Here is a 23725-nt window from a genome sequence, read left to right on the forward strand (position 1 = left end):
CAATGTCCGAATATATTGAGGAGAATCTGGCCAGAGGATTCATCCGGAAATCTACCTCCCCGGCGGGAGCAGGCTTCTTTTTCGTCAAAAAGAAGGACGGCTCTCTCCGTCCCTGTATAGACTATAGAGGCCTAAACCTGATCACGGTGAAGAATAAGTACCCCCTTCCGCTCATTCCAGAATTATTTGATCGTCTGAGGGGGGCTAGGATCTTCACCAAACTGGACCTTCGTGGGGCGTACAACCTGGTTCGTATTCGTCAGGGGGATGAATGGAAGACGGCATTCAACACCCGGGACGGCCACTATGAATACCTGGTAATGCCCTTTGGTCTCTGTAACGCTCCTGCCGTCTTTGAAGAGTTGGTCAATGACATCTTCCGGGACCTTCTCTACTCCTGCGTAGTGGTGTACCTGGACGACATCTTGGTCTTCTCTCCGGATCTCCAGACTCACCGGAGGGACGTTCGTCAGGTCCTGCTCAGGCTAAGGCAGAACCATCTCTACGCTAAATTTGAGAAGTGCCTCTTTGAGCAGACCTCGCTTCCGTTTCTGGGCTACATTATCTCTCAGACCGGCCTACAAATGGATCCTGAGAAACTGTCTGCCATCGAGAAATGGCCCCGACCGGAGGGGTTGAAGGCCATTCAGCGATTCCTGGGCTTCGCCAACTACTACCGCCTCTTCATACCACACTTCTCTTCCCGGACGGTCCCAATTTCTGCGCTCACCCGTAAAGGTACTAGTCCCAAAGAATGGCCACCCGAAGCAGAGGAGGCCTTTCTTTCCCTTAAACAGGCCTTCTCTTCCGCCCCGGTGCTGCATCGCCCAGATGGCAACAAGCAGTTCTTCCTGGAAGTTGACGCCTCCTCCTCTGGAGCCGGAGCGGTACTTACTCAAAAATCATCTTCCGGGAGGATGATAACTTGTGGCTTCTTCTCAAAACTCTTCTCCTCCTCTGAGCGCAACTATTCCATAGGAGACCTAGAGTTATTGGCCATCAAACTGGCATTGGAGGAGTGGCGTTACCTGCTCGAGGGGGCTCTTCACCCGGTAATAATTTACACTGACCACAAGAACTTGGCTTACCTCCAGCATGCCCAGAGACTTAACCCGCGCCAAGCCCGGTGGTCCTTGTTTTTTCCTCGTTTTGATTTTGTCCTTCATTTTCGCCCAGCTGACAAAAACGTCAAGGCGGACGCCTTGTCTCGATCCTTTCTGGTGTCTGATCTCGAGGAGGATCCGAAACACATCATCGATCCCGCCAGAGTAATGCAGGTGGCTCCCGTGAGTCTAAATCGTCTCCCTCCCGGTAAGACGTTCGTACCAGTACCTGATCGGGAGAAGATCCTACACTGGGGTCATTCGTCTAAACTAGCTGGCCACGCCGGTCAGAAAAAGACCCTCCAGCTTATTTCCCGGCACTACTGGTGGCCTAACCTGCACAAGGATGTAATAGACTTTGTTTCTGCCTGTGTGTCCTGCGCCCGCAACAAAGTTCCGAGACACCTGCCGGCCGGCCGCCTCCTACCTCTGCCAGTACCTGCTGCCCCCTGGCAGCATATAGCGATGGACTTCATAACTGATCTGCCCGTCTCTGCCGGTTGTACGGTCATTTGGGTGGTCGCTGACCGCTTTTCCAAGATGGCTCACTTCATTCCACTGCCAGGTCTTCCGTCTGCACCCGAGCTAGCTAAAGACTTTATCCGCCACATCTTCCGTCTTCATGGCCTGCCCCGTCACATCGTGTCGGATCGAGGAGTACAGTTCACTTCCCGTTTCTGGAGAGCCACTTGTAAATTGCTGGACGTCACCCTGGACTTCTCCTCCGCTTACCACCCACAGTCTAATGGTCAAGTGGAGCGGATCAATCAGAACCTGACCAGTTACCTCCGGCACTTCGTTAATGCCCACCATTCTGACTGGGTGGATCTCCTGCCATGGGCCGAATTCTCGTACAACAATCACGAGAGCGAGTCTTCCTCCAAATCCCCGTTTTTTGTAGTCTACGGTCAGCATCCTCGGATCCCGTTTCCCGTCTCCACCTCAGTGGACAATCCGGCTGCGGAATCTCTTGTTAACAAATTTTCCTCCATATGGGAGAGTACCCGCTCCGCACTCCTTCTGTCATCCGAGCGTATGAAAAGACACGCTGACAAAAAACGTCTGGACCCTCCTCAATTCCGCCCTGGGGATAAAGTCTGGCTCTCGTCCAAATATGTCCGGCTCAAGATCCCTTCCTATAAGTTAGGGCCTCGGTTCATCGGCCCACTGGAGGTCATCAGTCAGATCAACCCGGTGGCCTATAAATTGAAACTCCCGGCCAACTTACGGATCCCTAACTCCTTCCATGTGTCTCTCCTCAAACCTGTGGTGCTTAACTCTTTTTCCAAGTCTACAGGTACGCCTCCTGCTCCGGTTTCTGCTGAGGACGAGTTTGAGGTAGAGAACATTCTTGCCACCAAAAGGGTAAGAGGAAAGACCTTTTTCCTGGTAGATTGGAAGGGGTTTGGTCCTGAGGAGAGAACGTGGGAGCCCCGGGAGAACATCCATGCCCCTCTCATCCTAGCTAAATTTCTGTCTGGCCTAAAAAAGGGGGGGCCTAAAGGGGGGGGTACTGTAGTGCCGGCGTCCCTGCCCTCTGCTAGGCAGGGACGCTGCTCCCCTCACCGCTCTGCTCCGTGCCCGGCATCCTCCCCCCGCTCTGCTGTCAGCGCGCGCTCCGTCCCGGCGTCCTCCTCCTGCTCTGCTCTCAGCGCGCGCTCCTTCCCGGCCCCTGTGCTTAGGGCGCGCGCGCGCGCACTCCCCTCCTCTTAAAGGGGCCGCGCGCGCCGCCCTAAAGAGTCCCCGGCCAATGGCCGGAGGACTTCATCATATATAAGGCACCTCCTCCAAAATGGAGGTGCCCGAGCAATGTTGTTTGCACCTGTGTCTCACCTGTGCTTCAGCCCTCAGGTCCCGTTGCCAGTTACCTGCCAGTTACCTGCCAGTTACCTGCCACTTACCTGCCTGATTCCTGCCTGAATACTTGTTACCTGTCTGCCAGTCTGAGGTCCGACGGTCTGCCTTACTACTCCTGTCAGTCTGTCTAAAGGACCAGCCTGCCCGCTCACCTGGGAGCGCATATCAGCTACCTGCCTGCTTGCCTGAGGTCCGACGGTCTGCCTTACTACTCCGGTCAGTCTGTCTATGGACCAGCTTGCCCGCTCACCTGGGAGCGCTTCTCCGTTACCTGCCTGCTTGCCAGCCCGGAGGCTCCGTTGTCACGTGCTGTGACCACCAGCTATCTCAGAGACTCTTGCCCGCTCACCTGGGAGCGCATCTCCATTACCTGCCTGCTTGCCAGCCCGGAGGTCCCGTTGTCACGTGCGGTGACCACCAGCTATTCCAGAGAGTCTTGCCCGCTCACCTGGGAGCGCTTCTCCGTTACCTGCCTGCCTGCCAGCCCGGAGGCTCCGCCGTCACGTGCCGTGACCACCTGCTATTCCAGAGACTCTCGCTTGCTCACCTGGGAGCACCCATCTACCATCTGCCTGCTAGCCTACCCGGAGGCTCTGCCATCACAGGTCGTACCTACCCCTTACCCAGAGACTGCCCTGATCACTTGCCGTAACTCCCTGTCCGTTCACCCAGAGACTGCCACCCGCTCCCTTACAAGGGCCGCCCCCTTGTATAGTAGCTCAGAGGTTCCGCCTCCCGGACCCGTTACATCCTTGAGATACACAAAAGCTTCAATGGCCTCAGAAGACCACTGAACAGCATCAGCACCTTTCCTGGTGAGATCAGTCAGAGGTTTGACAATACTAGAAATTTTTTTTATGAATTTTCTGTAGTAATTGGCGAAACCCAAAAACCTCTGTATCGATTTCAAACCAATAGGCCTAGGCCATTCCTGCACAGCCTGAACCTTAACCGGATCCATCTCAAAACCTTTGCTGGAGATAATGTAGCCCAAAAAACTAATTCTCTGTACAGCGAACTCACATTTCTCCAGCTTAGCAAAAAGCGAATTGTCCATTAATAACTGTAATACCTCACGCACGCTCCGCCAATGAGACTCCAGATCCGGCGAATAAATCAAAATGTCATCCAAATACACAACCACATTTTTGCCGATCAAAGGTCTAAGGATGTCATTAATCAGATTCTGAAAAAATGCAGGAGCATTAGTAAGACCAAAAGGCATAACCAGATTCTCAAAATGACCCACAGGAGTGTTAAAAGCAGTCTTCCATTCGTCACCCTCCTTCATGCGCAACAGATTGTATGCCCCCTTAAGGTCAATTTTAGAGAACCACTTGGCCCACATTAACTGGTTAAACAGATCAGGAATCAATGGCAGTGGGTAAGGATTGCGTACAGTAATTTTGTTAATCTCACGAAAATCCAGACAAGGACGTAAACCGCCGTCCTTTTTTTTTACAAAAAAAAATCCAACCGCCACAGGAGACTTAGAGGGCCTAATGTGACCGGCGGCCAAACTTGTCTGTATGTATTCCTCCAAAGCCTTCCTCTCAGGAATAGTAAGGTTAAATAAACGACTTTTAGGAAGAGTCGCTCCAGGGACAAATTCAATAGAACAATCATAGTCTCTATGGGGAGGCAAAACCTGCGATTCCTTCTCAGAAAAAACTCTCCAAAAATCCTGAATAGGAACAGGCAATTCTCCCCTATCCAAAGCTGCAATACGCCCGTTACAACACTTGTCATAACATTTATGGCTCCAGGATTTAATTTCACTGGTAGACCAATCCAGTACAGGATTGTGAAATTTTAACCAGGGCAATCCCAATATTACTGGAGAAGGCAAGTTATTCAACACTACCAAATCCAATTTCTCATGGTGAACACCATTAATAGTGAGAGGAAATTCACAGACCTTGAGAGTAATATTCTTCAAAGGGGAACCATCCACAGAAACCACAGCAATGGGGGATGATAAAGGTTCAGGTTTTAAATTGAGTCTTTCCACGAATCCCCCATCAATTACATTCAGAGTAGACCCGCAATCAACAAATACCCGAAATTCCATTAATTTTTTCTGAGCAATCGTGGAAGCAGCTAAAAATATACCCTTGGAATTTAAACAGGCAATACGGGCGTGACTGACCATTTTTTTTTCTTTCTTCAAACGAAGCTCACAGCCTTTAATCAAATGACCAGATTTTCCGCAATAGAAACACAAGCCTTCAGAAAATCGACGGTCTTTTTCTTGAGAGCGAGGTGTCACCGATCCAATCTCCATCGGTTCACCACTGTTAGTACACACATTCTCATAACCAGAAACTGACATAGCAGAGGATTTGCTCTCATTAACCCTTGCACGCAGTCTTCTATCCACCCGTATAGCTAATTGCATAGCCTGTTGCAAATCTTCAGGTGTAGGATAAGCAATTAGCAGGTCTTTAACCCTTTCACTGAGCCCAGCAAGAAATAGACTTTTCAGAGCAGAATCGTTCCACCCTGTTTGAGTGGACCAACGACGGAAATGAGTGCAATATTTTTCCACATTACCTGATCCTTGTTTTAAACGTCTCAACTCAGTCTCAGCTGATGCGACACGGTCAGGATCATCATATAATAGTCCCAAAGCAGAAAAAAAACTATCCACTGATCTGAAGCATGTATCACTAGGTTGCAAAGAAAAGGCCCACTCCTGAGGCTTTTTGCGCAAAAGTGACATTATGAACCCTATGCGCTGGGATTCATCCCCAGAGGACTTAGGTCTCAAACGAAAATACAATAAACAAGCATTTTTAAATGAAAAAAATTCTCGGTGTTCACCAAAAAATAAATCCGGCAAACATACCTTAGGCTCCAAGAAATGTGCTCCAGGACAGTTACTCACGTGCTGACGGAGCTCGGCCACCTCCAGAGAGAGTCCCTGCAGGCGATGAACCAAATCCTGAACCGACACCATGATGGAACAGAAAAATCTTTCCTTAGAGAATTTGCAGGCTGGACTTACTGTTATGTTCTGCTACCAGAGCTAAGGAAAGAGAGGAGATCTGTCCCTACGATTGAACTCAGCTGAATCCCTACGATGTAACAGGGGACCTGATCCTGCGATCAGACCTGCTAAAGTCCTAAGCTAGTCTGTACGGAGACCTATAGATGTGGGGAAGGAATCCCTACAAGTACTAAGGACTGGGAGGAATATGGGACACCTCCTAACAGAAATAGTAGCAGACAGACGAACAAACAAAATATATAGAACATAGAGGTCAGTAGACCAAGCAAACTAACAGAGCAAGACACAGAGCACAGGCTAGCTAGAAAGTAGATATACAATGAAGTCCAGCAAAGCCAGAAGGCGGAGCAGGCTTAAATAGGCCAACAAGGTCATGTGACCAGCAAAGGAAAAAAAAGCTAAGAGCAAGGTTCTAACAAATACAGCCTCCAGGATAGGCAGAAGACAACAGGCTAGAGAGCGTGTACAGACTGCAGGTTAGAGTACACAAGTAGGACACAGTACAGACACGGGAACAGATACTGCAAGACAGGTAACATACACAGGACCTGGCATGTCAGAGACAAAAAGCCAACTGACAGGGCAAGATGCTCAGGCATGGGTTAATTGGAGCAGCTGGTTTAAATACCAGGTGACAAACAGCAATAGGCTGAGGACGCACAAGGGGTGTGCCTGCAGCAGGTACAAAAAGCAGGAAGTGATCAGGCGCCGCCCTTAAGCAGCAGAAGCAGAGGCAAACAGACAGCATGGAGGGAAGCCAGGCTAGCAGACTGGACTGGAGATCAAGTGCGCGCTCTTGCACAGTGGGAGATGGACCACTATGCAAGGACGCCGCCAGGTATGTTACACAGCATCAACGTCCACGTCCCACCGCAGCGTTCAATTGTCCATATCCCAGACCTTTGAACGAAAGCGGAAATTCGCAGCCAACGCCCCACAGGCCACAGTCCTAAATTCACACATTTCACGACTGCTTGCGTGGGAAATGCTGCCTTTTAGGCTGGTGGAGACGGAATCCTGACAACGGACACGTGGACAAGTGCTTGTGGCCAGGGACGGTACATCTCCCTGACGGCACACTGGGTAAACATAGTGGAAACCGGGACCCAGTCGGACCTTGGGACGGAACACATCCTCCCCACACCGAGGATTGCGGGCCCTATGTCAGTCAGAGTTGCCCCCACAGTGTACAGCTCCTGCGCATCATCCTCTTCCTCATGTTCAGCCTCCATCTCAGATATCACCACATCAGTTACAAGCTGGAAGCACTGCAGTACTGCCTCCGCCAAGCGGCAACAGGCTGTGCTGAAACTCATAAGCTTAGGTGATAAACCTCACACTGCTTGAGAGTTGTGGACAGCAGTGAAAGAGCAGGCAGATCTGTGGCTGAGACCGCTGAACCTACATCCAGGCATGGTCGTGTGTGATAATGGCCGTAACCTGGTGGCGGCTCTGAGGCGAGGCGAGATCACACACGTACCATGCCTGGCTCATGTGCATAACCTCGTGGTTCAGCGGTTTCTTAAATCGTACCCCGAGTTGCCAGATCTGCTCATCAAAGTACGCCGCCTGTCAGCTCATTTTCGCAAGTTGGCTACAGCTTCCGCCACCCTTGCTGTGTTGCAGCAGCGTTTGCAGCTTCCGTCACACCGACTGGTGTGTGATGTCCCCACACGTTGGAACTCTACCCTCCACATGTTGCAAAGGATTTGTGAGCAGAAGAGAGCAGTTGTGGAGTACCAGCTGCAACAAGGCCGTCGATATTCAGGTCAGACTCCACACATAAGACCTCAGGAGTGGACCTGGATGTCTGACATATGTACCATCTTGACAAACTTTGAGGAGTCCACCAAGATGGTGAGTGGCGATGACGCCATCATTAGCGTCAGCATTCCACTTGTCTGTCTTTTGCAACGCTCTCTGCAGAGAATTAAAGAGGAAGCATTGCAGCCAGAGTATGATGAGATGGATCAAGAAGCCGTAGCAGTCGATTACACACAGCCCAGCCTCATCTCATCCCAAAGTGCATTGGGGGACAATGAGGGAGAGGAGGAGGAGGAGGAAGAACAGGAGCTGGTATCATGCGCTGTAGACGGTAGTACCTGTACAACTGTCATACCGTCGGTTCAGCGTGGGTGGCCTGAGGACAGGGGGGAAGAGGAGGAGGAGAGCATGGTCAGTCGACATCTTGGTGAGGACACGGAAGTCTTGCCCATTGCCAGTCTGGCAAGCATGGCTGACTTTATGTTACGCTGCCTTAACCATGACCCTCGCGTTGTCAAAATGTTGGGTGACAGTCATTACTGGTTGGTGACACTTTTAGACCCCCGCTACAAGGAGAACTTTCACTCTCTTATTCCTGAGGTGGAGAGGTCTACAAAAATGGGGCAGTACCAGAAGGCCCTTGCTGCAGAACTGTTAAAAAAATTCTCATCTGAACACGCTAGTGGCAAAGGTAACAGTTCGTTGCCCAACCAAGGTGTACAGGCGAGAGAGACGCAACTTGAATCCAGCAGAGGCAGGGGAACACTGTCAACGTTCTGGGACAGTTTTCTGAGACCCACCCAGCTTACAGGCCCTGAGGCGCGGGGTACTCTCACAAGGAGTGGAAAGTTTCAAAAGATGGTGAGGGAGTACCTTGCCGACCATACCAGCGTCCTCCGTGATTCCTCTGTGCCTTTTAATTTTTGGGTATCCAAGCTGAACACTTGGAATGAACTCGCTCTGTACGCCTTGGAGGTCCTGGCCTGCCCTGCCGCTAGCGTGTTATCGCAGCGTGTTTTTAGTGCCGCTGGGGGAATTATAACTGATAAGCGCACTCGCCTCTCAACAATGCTGACAAGCTGACCCTTATCAAAATGAACAAGGGCTGGATTGGGCCAGACTTCTCATCACCACCAAATGACAGCAGAGTAACAAAGTCAAATCCACTGTGTTATTTCGGGAGGAGTATTCACATGCTCCACTTCACACCCACACATGGGTATACGCTTCCTCATTTCGGCTGTTTTATGCTCTTCTCCTTATCCTCAGCCTCCACCACCACTATACCACCAGGGTGACCGTGGTCCGTGTTGCCATTATTGTAAGTTCCTCCGTCCTTATTTTTGGCAGCTTTTGCTTGGAAGGCATAAGCAAAGACTATGGGAGACCCACTCCCCAATAATGGGAATAATGTTTTTAAGATGCTGCACTGTATGGCTCTTGTAAGAGGCATTAAAACCATCTTGTTAAGCTACTGTGACCTCCACCACTTTTCCAAGGGGCATTAAAACCATCTTGTTAAGCTACTGCGACCTCCACCACTTTTCCAAGGGGCATTAAAACCATCTTGTTAAGCTACTGTGACCTCCACGTCTCTTCCAAGGGGCATTAAAACCGTCTTATTAAGCTACTGTGACCTCCACGTCTCTTCCAAGGGGCATTAAAACCGTCTTGTTAAGCTACTGCGACCTCCACCACTTTTCCATGGGGCATTAAAACCGTCTTGTTAAGCTACTGTGACCTCCACGTCTCTTCAAAGGGGCAATAAAATCGTCTTGTTAAACCACTCTGAACTCCACAGCTCTTCCAAGGGGCATTGAAATTTTATTTTTAATTACTTCTAACCTCCACAACTCCTCCAACGGGCATTGCATTTCCTCCTAATTTTAGTCAGCTTTTGCTTTTCAATGCAAAGGCGAAAACTAAGGGAGACCCACTCCCCAATAATGGGTAGAAGGTTTTTAGTATGCTGTAATCCACGTCTGTTTCAAGGGGTATTGCAGTTCCTCATAATTTTTGGAAAGCCTTCCATTCACTGCTTAGGCCAACAGTGTACAGGAGACCCAGTTGCTATAAATGGAAAAAACGGTTTAGTTAAGGCCCTCTGACCTCCATGTCACTTCCAAGGAGCATTGGGGTGCCTCAAAATTTTTGGTAGGCATTGCACTCACTGTATGCCCTATAACTGTGTAGCCGAACCGCTCCTTTTGGTACAGAAACATATCCTACAAGACATGTGTGGTTGACTGGCCTGATATTGATGTGAATGGTCCCTGTTCCTCCTGCTTTCTCCTTTGCCACCACCTCATCCATCATTTATCACCTGAAGCTTTGTTTTAACGGGAGTCATAGAACTGGGATAGTAGCAGGAAAACATCCAGCAATCCTCGGAGGAGGTAGGCAATGCGCCAAAACGCTGACCACCTCAGACCTAGCCGCTACTACATACATGCTCTTGCATTCCAAGAAAACAAAGCAGATGCTAACTTCTATCATCATCTTCATGCTCCTCACCTTGGCACTCTCAACTCCCCTGATGGAGAAGCCAGGGCCCACCGGAGGAGTCTGGTTCTCTGGTGGGCTCATCCAATGCTGCCCTAAAGCAGGCCAGGCTAAGAAAAGTGTGGGGGAAGTTCCCAGGAGAAATAGGGGCGGCTGGGGACCGTGTGTGGACACCCGCCCGCGGGGCGGCTGGGGCCGAGTATGGACACCCGGTCGCCCCCTGGCGGCTGGGGACCGAGTGTGGACACCCGGACGCCGGGGACTGAGTATGGATTCCAGGCCGCCGACGCAGCCATGACGTGGTGGCCAGATTCTGCCTCCACATGCCTAAAAGGCCCAATTTTAAGTGCAAGCAAGCAGTATGGTATTGCAGCCTGGGGGTGGGTGGCTGGCAGGCTGCATACTTGCGCTTGCATTGCAAGGAATGGGAGAGTTACAATTGAACACTGCCCTGGGACAAGGACTTAAACGGGGATAGCTGCAAGTCTGCAACGACAGGTGCAGGGTGGGAGGCATCTTCACATGTGACATGAACAGGGGGCTGGCATGCATACACTACAGCGGAATAGGCTGTCCTTCCCACTAAATGCACTGGGGAGGGAACAGGTAATGTTTTGGTATGCGCGCTTAATCTTAAGTATAAAGCGCACCGGGACAAATAGGGGTGGTTGGGGACCGAGTATGGACACCCGGCCACCCCCTGGCGGCTGGGGACCGAGTGTGGACACCCGGCCGCGGGGCGGCTGGGGACCGAGTATGGACACCCGGCCGCGGGGCGGCTGGGGACTGAGTATGGATACCTCGCTACCGAAGCAGCCATGAGGTAGTGGCCAGCTTCAGCTTCCTCCAAACTAAAAGGCCCCATTTCAAGTGCAAGCTAGCAGTATGGCATTGCAGCCTGGGGGTGGGTGGGTGGGTGGCAGGCTGCACACTTAAGCTTGCATTCCAAGAAAACAAAGCAGATGCTAACTTCTATCATCATCATCATGCTCCTCACCTTGGCACTCTCAACTCCCCTGATGGAGAAGCCAGGGCCCACCAGAGGAGTCTGGTTCTCTGGTGGGCTTGTCCAATGCTGCCTAAAGCAGGCCGGGCTAAGAAAAGTGTGGGGGAAGGTCACAGGAGAAATAGGGGCGGCTGGGGACCGAGTATGGACACCCGGCCACCCCCTGGTGGCTGGGAACTGAGCGTGGACACCCGGCCGCCGGGCGGCTAGGGACTGAGTATGGATACCTAGCTGCCAAAGCAGCCATGAGGTAGTGGCCAGCTTCGGCATCCTCCAAACTAAAAGGCCCCATTTCAAGTGCAAGCTAGCAGTATGGTATTGCAGCCTGCGGGTGGGTGGGTGGGTGGTCGGCTGCATATTTGCATTTGCATTGTAAGGAATGGGGGAGGTACAAGGACAAGGACTTGCACGGGGATAGTTGCAAGTCTGCATCTTCTGATGCGGCAAGGATCACTTCTAATGGGCACACTTTTAGGCAGTGACCTGGGAGTCAGAGATGCTTCCAGGGGTCTTCCCCATGCCGTTCCCATGTATTTTCAGCACTGTATGCATGTGTCACACAGCACATGGCCAGATAAGGTTGTAAAATGTTAAAATGACATTTCCCGGTGAATGTATTTGTCACAGTTGAAAGCAATACAAAAGTGCAAAAATGCATAAAAAATGCTACTTGTGAACATAGCCAAAGGTGTGGAGGAGTATTTTTGTTTTTGGTTATTTATTTTACCTTATACACAAGTCTTTACCCTGGAAAGGAAATTCCGTAACATATTTCACAGGAAAACCGTTTCAGTTTCGTTTTTGAATGTTTTATTGTGAGCCCGTAAAAGTGGCTTAATACCTCTGATCACGTTGTTGACAGCAGTGACCTGGGGGTCAGAAATGCTTCCTGGGGCGATCCCCATGCTGTCCCCATATCTTTTGAGCACTGTCACTATCGTTTTGGGCACTTTTTAGGCTTTCTACAGACTGCCGGGGGTGCCATCGCAAAAATGCTCGGGTCTCCCATAGACTAACATTGGGCTCGTTGCTCGGGTCGAGCACCCGAGTATCACGGTGAGCTCGGCCCGAGCTTCGAGCAACCGAGCATTTTAGTGCTCGCTCAACACTAGTGATCACACAATTGTGACACAACCGGACTACACCACTGATAAAGCAGCCACAGCCGATACTTGAGAAGAATCTGTGACTTCTTTGCATTTAGTGGTTACTACTCACCTGGGTAGTCATATGTAGGAATCTCCTCTTTACACCACTCATCACCCCTCACATATGTCTCTGTGATATTAATATGGGTCAAATCTTCACCCTGAAAAAAAATACTGTAAAAGTCACAGACAGATGGAGAAGTCCCATCCATGATCAGCTCTAATCCTGCCATCTCCACCGTTCTCATTACACAAGTATAAAACACAGAATACTGGTGGATAAAACGAGACAGAACACAAGACCTTCACAGCTATCTACACATCATAGGGGAGATCTCATGACACCTTCTCTCATTCTACCTGATGATCCTGAGGAACATTGGGATCTTCTTGTTTACAGTCCTGTGGAAGAAGAGGACGGGGACATCTCTGCGGTGTTGACCTCTTACTGGATAGATCTGGAGGAAACACATACAGGGACTGAATTCATTCTTTACATACAGATAATTATAGGCCGTGTGTATTTAGTCCTGTCTATTACCTGGTGATGTGAGGGGCTGGGGAACCTCCATCGTGACGTTCTTGTATAGATCTTTGTGTTCTTCTAAATACTCCCACTCCTCCATGGAGAAATAGACGGAAACATCCTGACACCTTATAGGAACCTGACACATACAATGATACCGTCATCCCCCCGATCCCTCCATAACGTTATTGTATAATGTCCCAGCATTCCCAGCAGTGTCACCTCTCCAGTCAGCAGCACAATCATCTTGTAGGCGAGTTCTAGGATCTTCTGGTCATTGATGTCCTCATGTATCAGCGGGTGAGGTGGAGGCCCCGTGATTGGGCTTAGGGGTCTTCCCCATCCCTCAGACACAGGGTCCTGACAGCGCTCACTAGAGGTCTTCTTTACTACTGTGTAATCCTGGTTATGGAGAGACACATTAATAAATCTCCCTCCAGACATTTCCAGAGTCCTCACCTCCAGTTCTGTCCATCTGTTATTCCCATAGATAAGAATGATGTAATGTGACGTCATCAGAATCTCTCACCTTTCCAGTAAGCCGGAAGAGGATCTCTAGGGTGAGGTGTAATATCCTCTCCGCCATCTTCTTTCTGTCTCTATCCATTCTTCTACAGGAAAATTATATAGATAAATTATTAGTATCTCATATTGTGGGAATCTGAGTGGATTGAAGATGAGTTGGTGTAAAATATATACAATTCTGTGTAATAAAAAAAATTAATAGCATTGTGATGCCGGTATAAAGCAATAATGCGGTAGAGCACTTCATATATATCTTCAGGTCACACAGAGATATCTATGTGCTATCAGTTGGGATTACGGAAGTTATAAAATAATTCAGGTAATTTAGCAATATAAAGAAACAGCAGTCTTTGTACAGCAAATAAAATATGTTAATGGTTTATATGTATACATCTCACCACTCCACGATAAGTTCTAGAAAGAAGACGTCTTCTAACTCCACCACCTTCTCTACACTGTGTGCACGATTATTAGGCAATTTGTATTTTTGATGATTACTTTCACATCTCCAGTGCTGATGGTCAATCCAAAGGGTAATAAACCTGAAACCTGAATATTTAACAAAGTAAAAGTGAGGTGTTGTCTTAGCAGAATATCTCTGTGTCCAGAATTATTATGCAACTAAATGAAAATTTTCCATCTTAATTGTTTATTTTCATCTGTTATAGTATACATCTGACATTTAATAAATATATATCACTGACCAATATAGCCACCATTCTTCTCAACACCAGTGATAAGCCATCCATCCATGGAGTCCATTAGTTTCTTACTCTGTTGACGTTCATCTTTGTGGGCAGCACCAACCATAGTCCCAGACACTGATCAGAGAGGGGACTGTTCTCCTTCACCATAAATCTCGAGTTTAAGAAAAGCTCGAAAGTTCTCGGTAAGGTTTAGGTCCAGTGAGGAAAAGGTCATGTCATTATTCTCTCATCTTTAAGACCTTTCCGGGCACTGAGCAGTGAAGACTTCGATGCTGCGATTGAGCATTGTCCTGCAGAACAATCCTGTTTTTTTAAAGATGTAGATTTTTTCTGAACCTCTGTTGAAAGAAAGTATCAGCTAAAAATTGGCAGAAGGTTTGGGAGTTGATTTTGCATCTATCTTCAACTTGAAAAGGTCCAACTAGCTCATGTGTAATAATACCAGCCCATAGCAGTGCCCATCTCCACCTCGGTAGCATCGGAGTCAAAGTTGAGGTCTGTGTCCATTACTGATCCAGCCACGGGCCCATCCATCTGGTCCGTCAAGAGTCACTCTCATCAGTCCATAAAACCTTTGAAAAATCTGTCTTCCGATATTTCTTGGCCAAGTCTTTTCTTTTGTCTTATTCAGTGGTGGTCAGTATTCAGCCTCGGCCTCGTCTCTGAGCACTGAACATCTTGTACTTCTGGGCCTCCAGGGAGGCTGCAGTTCTGGAATAGGACAGCACTGGAGGATAATATCTTCCTGGTTACTTCACATTTGAGTCTTCTGAAATCTTTTGCAGTTAATGCTATTATTTTTTTTCTTTTGTAACCATATACACTTTTGAAGGTTCTGTGATCACACCCAATATCTGAGCAATTTAAGGAGTGCTGCATTCCTCTGTAAGACTTGTAGCGTCGGCGTCCCTGCCCTCTGCTAGGCAGGGACGCTGTTCCCCTCACCTCTCCACTCCGAGCCCGGCGTCCTCCTCCCGCTCTGCTGGCAGCGCGCGCTCCTTCCCGGCCACGGTGCTTAGGGCGCGCGCGCGCTCCCCCCCTCTTAAAGGGGCTGCGCGCGCCGTCCTAAGGAGTCCCCGGCCAATGGCCGGAGGACTTCACCATATATAAGGCACCTCCTCCAAAATGGAGGTGCCCGAGCAATGTTGTTGCACTGTTCACTACTCTGCTTCAGCCCTCAGGTCCCGTTTCCTGTTACCTGCCAGTTTCCTGTCTGATTCCTGCCTGTTATCCGCTTACCTGCTTGCTAGCCTGAGGTCCGACGGTCTGCCTTCCGACACCTGTCAGTCTGTCTATGGACCAGCTTGCCCGCTCACCTGGGAGCGCTCACCTGCTACCTGCCTGTTAGCCTACCTGGAGGCTCCGCCGTCACATGCTGTGACCACCTGCTTATCCAGAGACTCTCGCCTGCTCACCTGGGAGCACACATCTACTACCTGCCTGTTAGCCTACCTGGAGGCTCCGCCGTCACATGCTGTGACCACCTGCTTATCCTGAGACTCTCGCCTGCTCACCTGGGAGCACACATCTGCCATCTGCCTGTTAGCCTACCTGGAGGCTCCGCCGTCACATGCTGTGACCACCTGCTTATCCAGAGACTCTCGCCTGCTCACCTGGGAGCACACATCTGCCATCTGACTGCTAGCCTACCTGGAGGCTCAGCCGTCACAGGTCGTACCTACCCTTTACCCAGAGACTGTCCCGGTCACTTGCCGTGACCTTCTACCCGTTCACCCAGAGACTGCCCCGGTCACTTGCTGTGACCCCCTGCCCGTTTACCCAGAGACTGTCCCGGTCACTTGCCGTGACCTCCTGCCCGTTTACCCAGAGACTGTCCCGGTCACCTGCTGTGACTACCTGCCTGTCTTCCCTGGTCGCCACCCGCTTCCTTACAAGGACCGCCCCCTTGTATAAGTTGCTCAGAGGTTCCGCCTCCCAGACCCGTTACAGTTTGCTCGGGCCATGGAACCCGGTGGCACCCAAGCTCCCTCGCTCTCGGACCTTTGTCATGAACTGTCCCGTCAGAGGTTCCAACAGGAGTCCATCCTGAGTCACCTGCGGAATGTCAATTCTCGCCTGGACACTCTGACTGCTCCACCAGCAACCACCGCTAGTGTCATGACTCACAACCCGGCAGCTCCGCTGCCCACCAATACCATGGTATCCTGCTCCGGACCCCGGCTTTCTGCACCTCCTCGCTTCGGAGGCGACTCCGCTCAGGCTCGGGGCTTCATAAACCAGTGCACCCTGCACTTTGAACTCCTGTCCCACCAGTTTAACTCCGACCGGGCCAAAGTAGCCTTCATCATGTCCCATCTCACGGGGGAGGCACTGGCTTGGCTAAATCCTCTATGGGAGAGAGGAGTTCCCATGGTGTCCGACTTGCCTGCCTTTCTCACGACTTTCCGGAAAGTCTTCGACGAACCCGGACGGAAGACCTCATCCGCATCGTCTCTGCTACGCCTCCGTCAGGGAAGTCTCACTGTGGGCCAATATGCCATACAGTTCCGTACCCTTGCCTCGGAGCTGGCCTGGGACAACGACGCTCTGGTATCTGTCTTCTGGGAGGGTCTGTCCGGCCGTATTAAAGATGAACTCGCCACCCGGATTGACTTACGGTTCCAGGAGCGTGCCAAAGAAGTCACCCGTGAGAGGAGGTTTCCATGTCTAGCTCCTACCTTCCTGAAACCCGTCACTCCCTCCGTTTCTCCCCAGGTACTCTCTCCTGAGCCTATGCAGGTCGACCAGACCAAGATGGTCAAAACCCGTCAGGACTTACGCCGTGCCGAGGGGAGCTGCTTCTACTGTGGCAGTAAGGAGCACCGGATCCGTACCTGCCCGGAGAGGTCGGGAAACGCCTGTGTCTAGGTTCGCTCAGAGAGGTCAACCTAGACAAGAATAAATCCTCTCCATCTCTGCTGCTGTCAGTCTCAATTATCTGCGGGGAGAACCGTTATTTCGAACTTGCCCAACTTGACTCTGGAGCAGCCGGGAATCTTATTTCACAGTCCCTGGTAGAGAAATACCGCATCCCCACCAAACCTCTGGCTGTACCCTTATCTGTCGCTGCCGTGGATGGGGGCCTCTTACCACGTCCCATTCAACTCATCACCGAATCCATTACTCTGCAGGTGGGAATGCTGCATTCTGAGAGCATCTCTTTTCATGTTCTGCCTGGACTCTCTCACACCCTCTTACTAGGCCTACCTTGGCTCCAGAAACATGCACCCGTGCTTGACTGGCAGACCGGAGAAGTCCTTCGCTGAGGACAGGACTGCCATAAGACTTGTTTGATTCCCGTTCATCCCGTCCGTCCTTCTCCTACCCCAACTAATCTACCTGGACTTCCGATTCCTTATTGGTCATTTGCTGATGTCTTTAATAAAAAGGAGGCAGAGATATTACCCCCTCATAGACCATACGACTGTCCTATCGACCTGATGCCCGGCGCTACTCCTCCCCGTGGGCGCATTTACCCTTTGTCCGCTGCTGAGACCCGGTCGATGTCCGAATATATTGAGGAGAATCTGGCCCGGGGATTCATCCGGAAATCTACCTCTCCGGCGGGAGCAGGCTTCTTTTTCGTTAAAAAGAAGGACGGCTCTCTCCGTCCCTGTATAGACTATAGAGGCCTTAACCAGATCACGGTGAAGAATAAGTACCCCCTTCCGCTCATTCCGGAATTATTTGATCGTCTGAGGGGGGCTAGAATCTTCACTAAACTGGACCTCCGTGGGGCGTACAACCTGGTCCGTATCCGTCAGGGGGATGAATGGAAGACTGCATTCAACACCCGGGACGGCCACTATGAATATCTGGTAATGCCCTTTGGTCTCTGTAACGCTCCTGCCGTCTTTCAAGAGTTGGTCAATGACATCTTCCGGGACCTTCTCTACTCCTGCGTAGTGGTGTACCTGGACGACATCTTGGTCTTCTCTCCGGATCTCCAGACTCACCGGAGGGATGTTCGTCAGGTCCTGCTCAGGCTCAGGCAGAATCACCTCTTCGCCAAATATGAGAAGTGCCTCTTTGAGCAGACCTCGCTTCCGTTTTTGGGCTACATTATTTCTCAGACCGGCCTCCGAATGGATCCAGAGAAACTGTCTGCCATCGAGAAATGGCCTCGACCGGAGGGGTTGAAGGCTATTCAGCGGTTCCTGGGCTTCGCCAACTACTACCGCCTCTTCATACCACACTTCTCTTCCCGGACTGCCCCAATTTCCGCGCTCACCCGTAAGGGCACTAATCCCAGAGAGTGGCCGCCCGAAGCAGAGGAGGCCTTTCTTTCCTTAAAACAGGCCTTCTCTTCCGCCCCGATGCTGCATCGCCCGGACGGCAACAAGCAGTTCTTCCTGGAAGTTGACGCCTCCTCCTCTGGAGCCGGAGCGGTATTTACCCAAAAATCGTCTTCCTGGAGAATGGTAACTTGTGGCTTCTTCTCCAAACTCTTCTCCTCTTCTGAGCGCAACTACTCCATAGGAGACCGAGAGTTATTGGCCATCAAGCTGGCATTGGAGGAGTGGCGTTACCTACTCGAGGGGGCTCTTCACCCGGTAATTATTTACACTGACCACAAGAACTTTGCTTACCTCCAGCATGCCCAGAGACTTAACCCGCGCCAAGCCCGGTGGTCCTTGTTTTTTGCTCGCTTTGATTTTGTTCTTCATTTTCGCCCGGCTGACAAAAACATCAAAGCGGATGCCTTGTCCCGATCCTTTCTGGTGTCTGATCTTGAGGAAGAACCTAAACATATCATCGATCCCGCCAGAGTAATGCAGGTGGCTCCCGTGAGTCTAAATCGTCTCCCTCCCGGTAAGACGTTCGTATCGGTACCTGATCGGGAGAAGATCCTACACTGGGGTCATTCGTCTAAACTAGCTGGCCACGCCGGTCAGAAAAAGACCCTCCAGCTTATTACCCGGCACTACTGGTGGCCTACCCTGCACAAGGACGTAATAGACTTTGTTTCTGCCTGTGTGTCCTGCGCCCGCAACAAAGTCCCGAGACACCTGCCAGCCGGTCGCCTCCTTCCGCTTCCTGTACCTACTGCTCCCTGGCAGCATATAGCTATGGACTTCATAACTGATCTCCCCGTCTCTGCCGGTTGTACGGTCATTTGGGTGGTCGCTGACCGCTTTTCCAAGATGGCTCACTTTATTCCCCTGCCATGCCTCCCGTCTGCACCCAAGCTGGCCAAAGACTTTATCCGCCACATCTTCCGTCTTCATGGCCTGCCCCTCCACATCGTGTCTGATCGTGGGGTACAGTTCACCTCACGTTTCTGGAGAGCCACTTGTAAATTGCTGGACGTCACCCTGGACTTCTCCTCCGCTTACCACCCACAGTCTAATGGTCAAGTGGAGCGGATCAATCAGATCCTGACCAGTTACCTCCGGCACTTCGTTAATGCCCACCATTCTGACTGGGTGGATCTCCTGCCATGGGCCGAATTCTCTTACAACAATCACGAGAGCGAATCTTCCTCCAAATCCCCGTTTTTTGTAGTCTTCGGTCAGCATCCTCGGATCCCATTTCCCGTCTCCACCTCGGTGGATAATCCAGCTGCGGAATCTCTTGTTAACAAATTTTCCTCCATGTGGGAAAGTACCCGGTCCGCACTCCTTCAGTCGTCCGAGCGTATGAAAAGACATGCAGACAAAAAACGTCTGGATCCTCCTCAATTCCGTCCAGGGGATAAGGTCTGGCTCTTGTCCAAGTATGTCCGGCTCAAGATTCCTTCCTATAAGTTAGGGCCTCGGTTCATCGGTCCTCTGGAGGTCATCAGTCAGATCAACCCGGTGGCCTATAAATTGAAACTCCCGGCCAACTTGCGGATCCCTAACTCCTTCCATGTATCTCTCCTCAAACCCGTGGTACTTAACTCTTTTTCCAAGTCTACAGGTACGCCTCCTGCTCCGGTTTCCGCTGAAAACGAGTTTGAGGTAGAGAACATTCTGGCCACAAAAAGGGTAAGAGGAAAGACCTTTTTTCTAGTAGATTGGAAGGGGTTTGGTCCTGAAGAGAGAACGTGGGAGCCCCGGGAGAACATCCATGCCCCTCTCATCCTTGCTAAATTTCTGTCTGGCCTAAAAAAGGGGGGGCCTAAAGGGGGGGGTACTGTAGCGTCGGCGTCCCTGACCTCTGCTAGGCAGGGACGCTGTTCCCCTCACCTCTCCACTCCGAGCCCGGCGTCCTCCTCCCGCTCTGCTGGCAGCGCGCGCTTCTTCCCGGCCACGGTGCTTAGGGCGCGCGCGCTCCCCCCTCTTAAAGGGGCCGCGCGCGCCGTCCTAAGGAGTCCCCGGCCAATGGCCGGAGGACTTCACCATATATAAGGCACCTCCTCCAAAATGGAGGTGCCCGAGCAATGTTGTTGCACTGTTCACTACTCTGCTTCAGCCCTCAGGTCCCGTTTCCTGTTACCTGCCAGTTTCCTGCCAGTTTGCTGTCTGATTCCTGCCTGTTATCCGCTTACCTGCTTGCTAGCCTGAGGTCCGACGGTCTGCCTTCCGACACCTGTCAGTCTGTCTATGGACCAGCTTGCCCGCTCACCTGGGAGCGCTCACCTGCTACCTGCCTGTTAGCCTACCTGGAGGCTCCGCCGTCACATGCTGTGACCACCTGCTTATCCAGAGACTCTCGCCTGCTCACCTGGGAGCACACATCTACTACCTGCCTGTTAGCCTACCTGGAGGCTCCGCCGTCACATGCTGTGACCACCTGCTTATCCTGAGACTCTCGCCTGCTCACCTGGGAGCACACATCTGCCATCTGCCTGTTAGCCTACCTGGAGGCTCCGCCGTCACATGCTGTGACCACCTGCTTATCCAAAGACTCTCGCCTGCTCACCTGGGAGCACACATCTGCCATCTGCCTGCTAGCCTACCTGGAGGCTCAGCCGTCACAGGTCGTACCTACCCTTTACCCAGAGACTGTCCCAGTCACTTGCCGTGACCTTCTGCCCGTTCACCCAGAGACTGCCCCGGTCACTTGCTGTGACCCCCTGCCCGTTTACCCAGAGACTGTCCCGGTCACTTGCCGTGACCTCCTGCCCGTTTACCCAGAGACTGTCCCGGTCACCTGCTGTGACTACCTGCCTGTCTTGCCTGGTCGCCACCCGCTTCCTTACAAGGACCACCCCTTGTATAAGTTGCTCAGAGGTTCCGCCTCCCAGACCCGTTACAGACTTAACCATTTTTGAGTTTTTATAGTCAGTTAAAACTCTTTTTGGCCCATTTTGCCTGAGAAAAATAAGCTGCCTAATAATTGTACCCCCCTGATAAAGGGTTTCAATATTCATAGGCCACACACCCCTCATTACAAAATACACATCACCTGATCTACTTCATTCACTAAACAGTTACGTTTATACAGCTTGTATTTGGAAAATCTGTATAAAAATGATGACATAGTCAAAATATTCACTAGCCTAATAATTGCGCACACAGTGTATGTTTCAAAGTGATCAAGAAAACTATTTTTTATTCTCACCTGCTATAAGCTATGGGTGCAATGTTCAGGAATCATCCATCAATCCATAGAACGTGGATTCCACATCTCACCCCTGACAAGCCAAAAAGTGAAAATAGTTGGGTAATATTCTGACGCTTGTCTCCATTGTGATTATGATATGTTATAAGCAAGTTTAAATCTCTCAGTTCTTTCAATGTGTCTTAGGGGTGCACTGTTTTTTTATGGTAATACAAAAAGAAACACTGGTATGGTGGCACCTAGCAGGGTGAAGTGCATGCTCAGGTGTTACAAAAAATAAATGATTACAACCATATCCTGTAGATTACAGCAAAAGAGGAGAAGAAACCTATTAGTGGTGTGGGGCACTAAAACTATGGGGGTAACAAAGATGAGGATCATTACTGTATATGGCAATGAGGGGAGGGGGTAATACTTTATAGGGCACTATAGATGGTTATAGCACTATGTGGTAGTGGGGAAAATAGGCAGGACACCTAAGGAGAGTAATGAAAAAAAAAAAAATAAAATATATATTTATTTATTCTGAGGGGTCAGCTCTGTGGTAGGCGTTGGTTCACACAGGGATGCAGTCTGTAGGTTCAAACAAACAGGTGGTTTATTAAATGCCCATAAACCAGGCAGGAAACAAAAATATCACAGCCTCTTTCAGGTTCCGAAAAGGTATAACAGAACAAAACATAAAATAGCAGGTCCATATAGAGCACGGCCTCAGCCGTTTAAATGCAGATGCCTTTCTCTGCCTCCGGCAGACTCTGAGCAGCACATGCAAGGCTTGCATAACACACAGACAGACTGAGACAGGCACAGCTGTCTTAAATCAGGCCTTCCAAAACGTGGACTGGAGGTAAGTGAGCAGCTGATCCCCCCAGCTCTTTCAGCTGCTCCTAAAACCCATCCCTTTAATCTGGGCCCATTAACTACCTCTCAGCACTATATGTGCTGGAGCCTGCTTCTAGGGGTCCTACATCACCGAAGCTTGGCACCTCGGGGACACATACCTCCCATCCACAACGTGTCCAGCTGCAAACTTACCTACCCCCCAACTTCCTCAGCCTAATTATATTATATATATATATATATACACATATACACAGTGGTGGCCAAAATTATTGGCACCCCTGCAATTCTGTCAGATAATACTCAGTTTCTTCCTGAAAATGATTGCAATCACAAATTCTTTGGAATTATTATCTTCATTTAATTTGTCTTCAATGAAAAAACACAAAAAGAATTGTCCTAAAGCCAAATTGGATATAATTCCACACCAAACCTAAAAAAGGGGGTGGACAAAAGTATTGGCACTGTTTGAAAAATCATGTGATGCTTCTCTAATTCGTGTAATTAACAGCACCTGTAACTTACCTGTGGCACCTAACAGGTGTTGGCAATAACTAAATCACACTTGCAGCCAGTTAACATGGATTAAAGTTGACTCAACCTCTGTCCTGTGTCCTTGTGTGTACCACATTGAGCATGGAGAAAAGAAAGAAGACCAAAGAACTGTCTGAGGACTTGAGAAACCAAATTGTGAGGAAGCATGAGCATTCTCAAGGCTACAAGTCCATCTCCAAAGACCTGAAGGTTCCTGTGTCTTCCGTGCGCAGTGTCATCAAGAAGTTTAAAGCCCATGGCACTGTGGCTAACCTCCCTAGATGTGGACGGAAAAGAAAAATTGACGAGAGATTTCAACGCAAAATTATCCACCATCCGCACAAAGAACCTCGACTAACATCCAAACAAGTTCAAGCTGCCCTGCAGTCCGAGTCTGCTTTTTTCTTGCCATAATACAAATTCTAACAGTCTATTCAGTAGGACTATCAGCTGTGTATCCACCTGACTTCTGCACAACACAACTGGTCCCAACCCCATTTATAAGGCAAGAAATCCAACTTATTAAACCTGACAGGGCACATCTGTGAAGTGAAAACCATTTCCGGTGACTACCTCTTGAAGCTAATCAAAAGAATGCCAACAGTGTGCAAAGCAGTCATCAAAGCAAAAGGTAGCTACTTTGAAGAAATTAGACTATAAGACATATTTTCAGTTGTTTCACACTTTTTTGTTAAGTATATAATTCCACATGTGT

General features: G+C 50.1%; 1 pseudogene; it reads right to left on the reverse strand.

The window, feature by feature from the left end:
* Positions 1-21711, reverse strand: part of LOC141192322 (uncharacterized) — a 40192-nt pseudogene extending 18481 nt beyond the window's left edge.
* Positions 21712-23725: the final 2014 nt, after the last annotated feature.

The sequence above is a fragment of the Phyllobates terribilis genome, unplaced genomic scaffold (assembly GCF_046119375.1).
Source record: "Phyllobates terribilis strain yellow unplaced genomic scaffold, ASM4611937v1 Scaffold_60__1_contigs__length_8166268, whole genome shotgun sequence".
Classification (NCBI taxonomy): Eukaryota; Metazoa; Chordata; class Amphibia; order Anura; family Dendrobatidae; genus Phyllobates; species Phyllobates terribilis.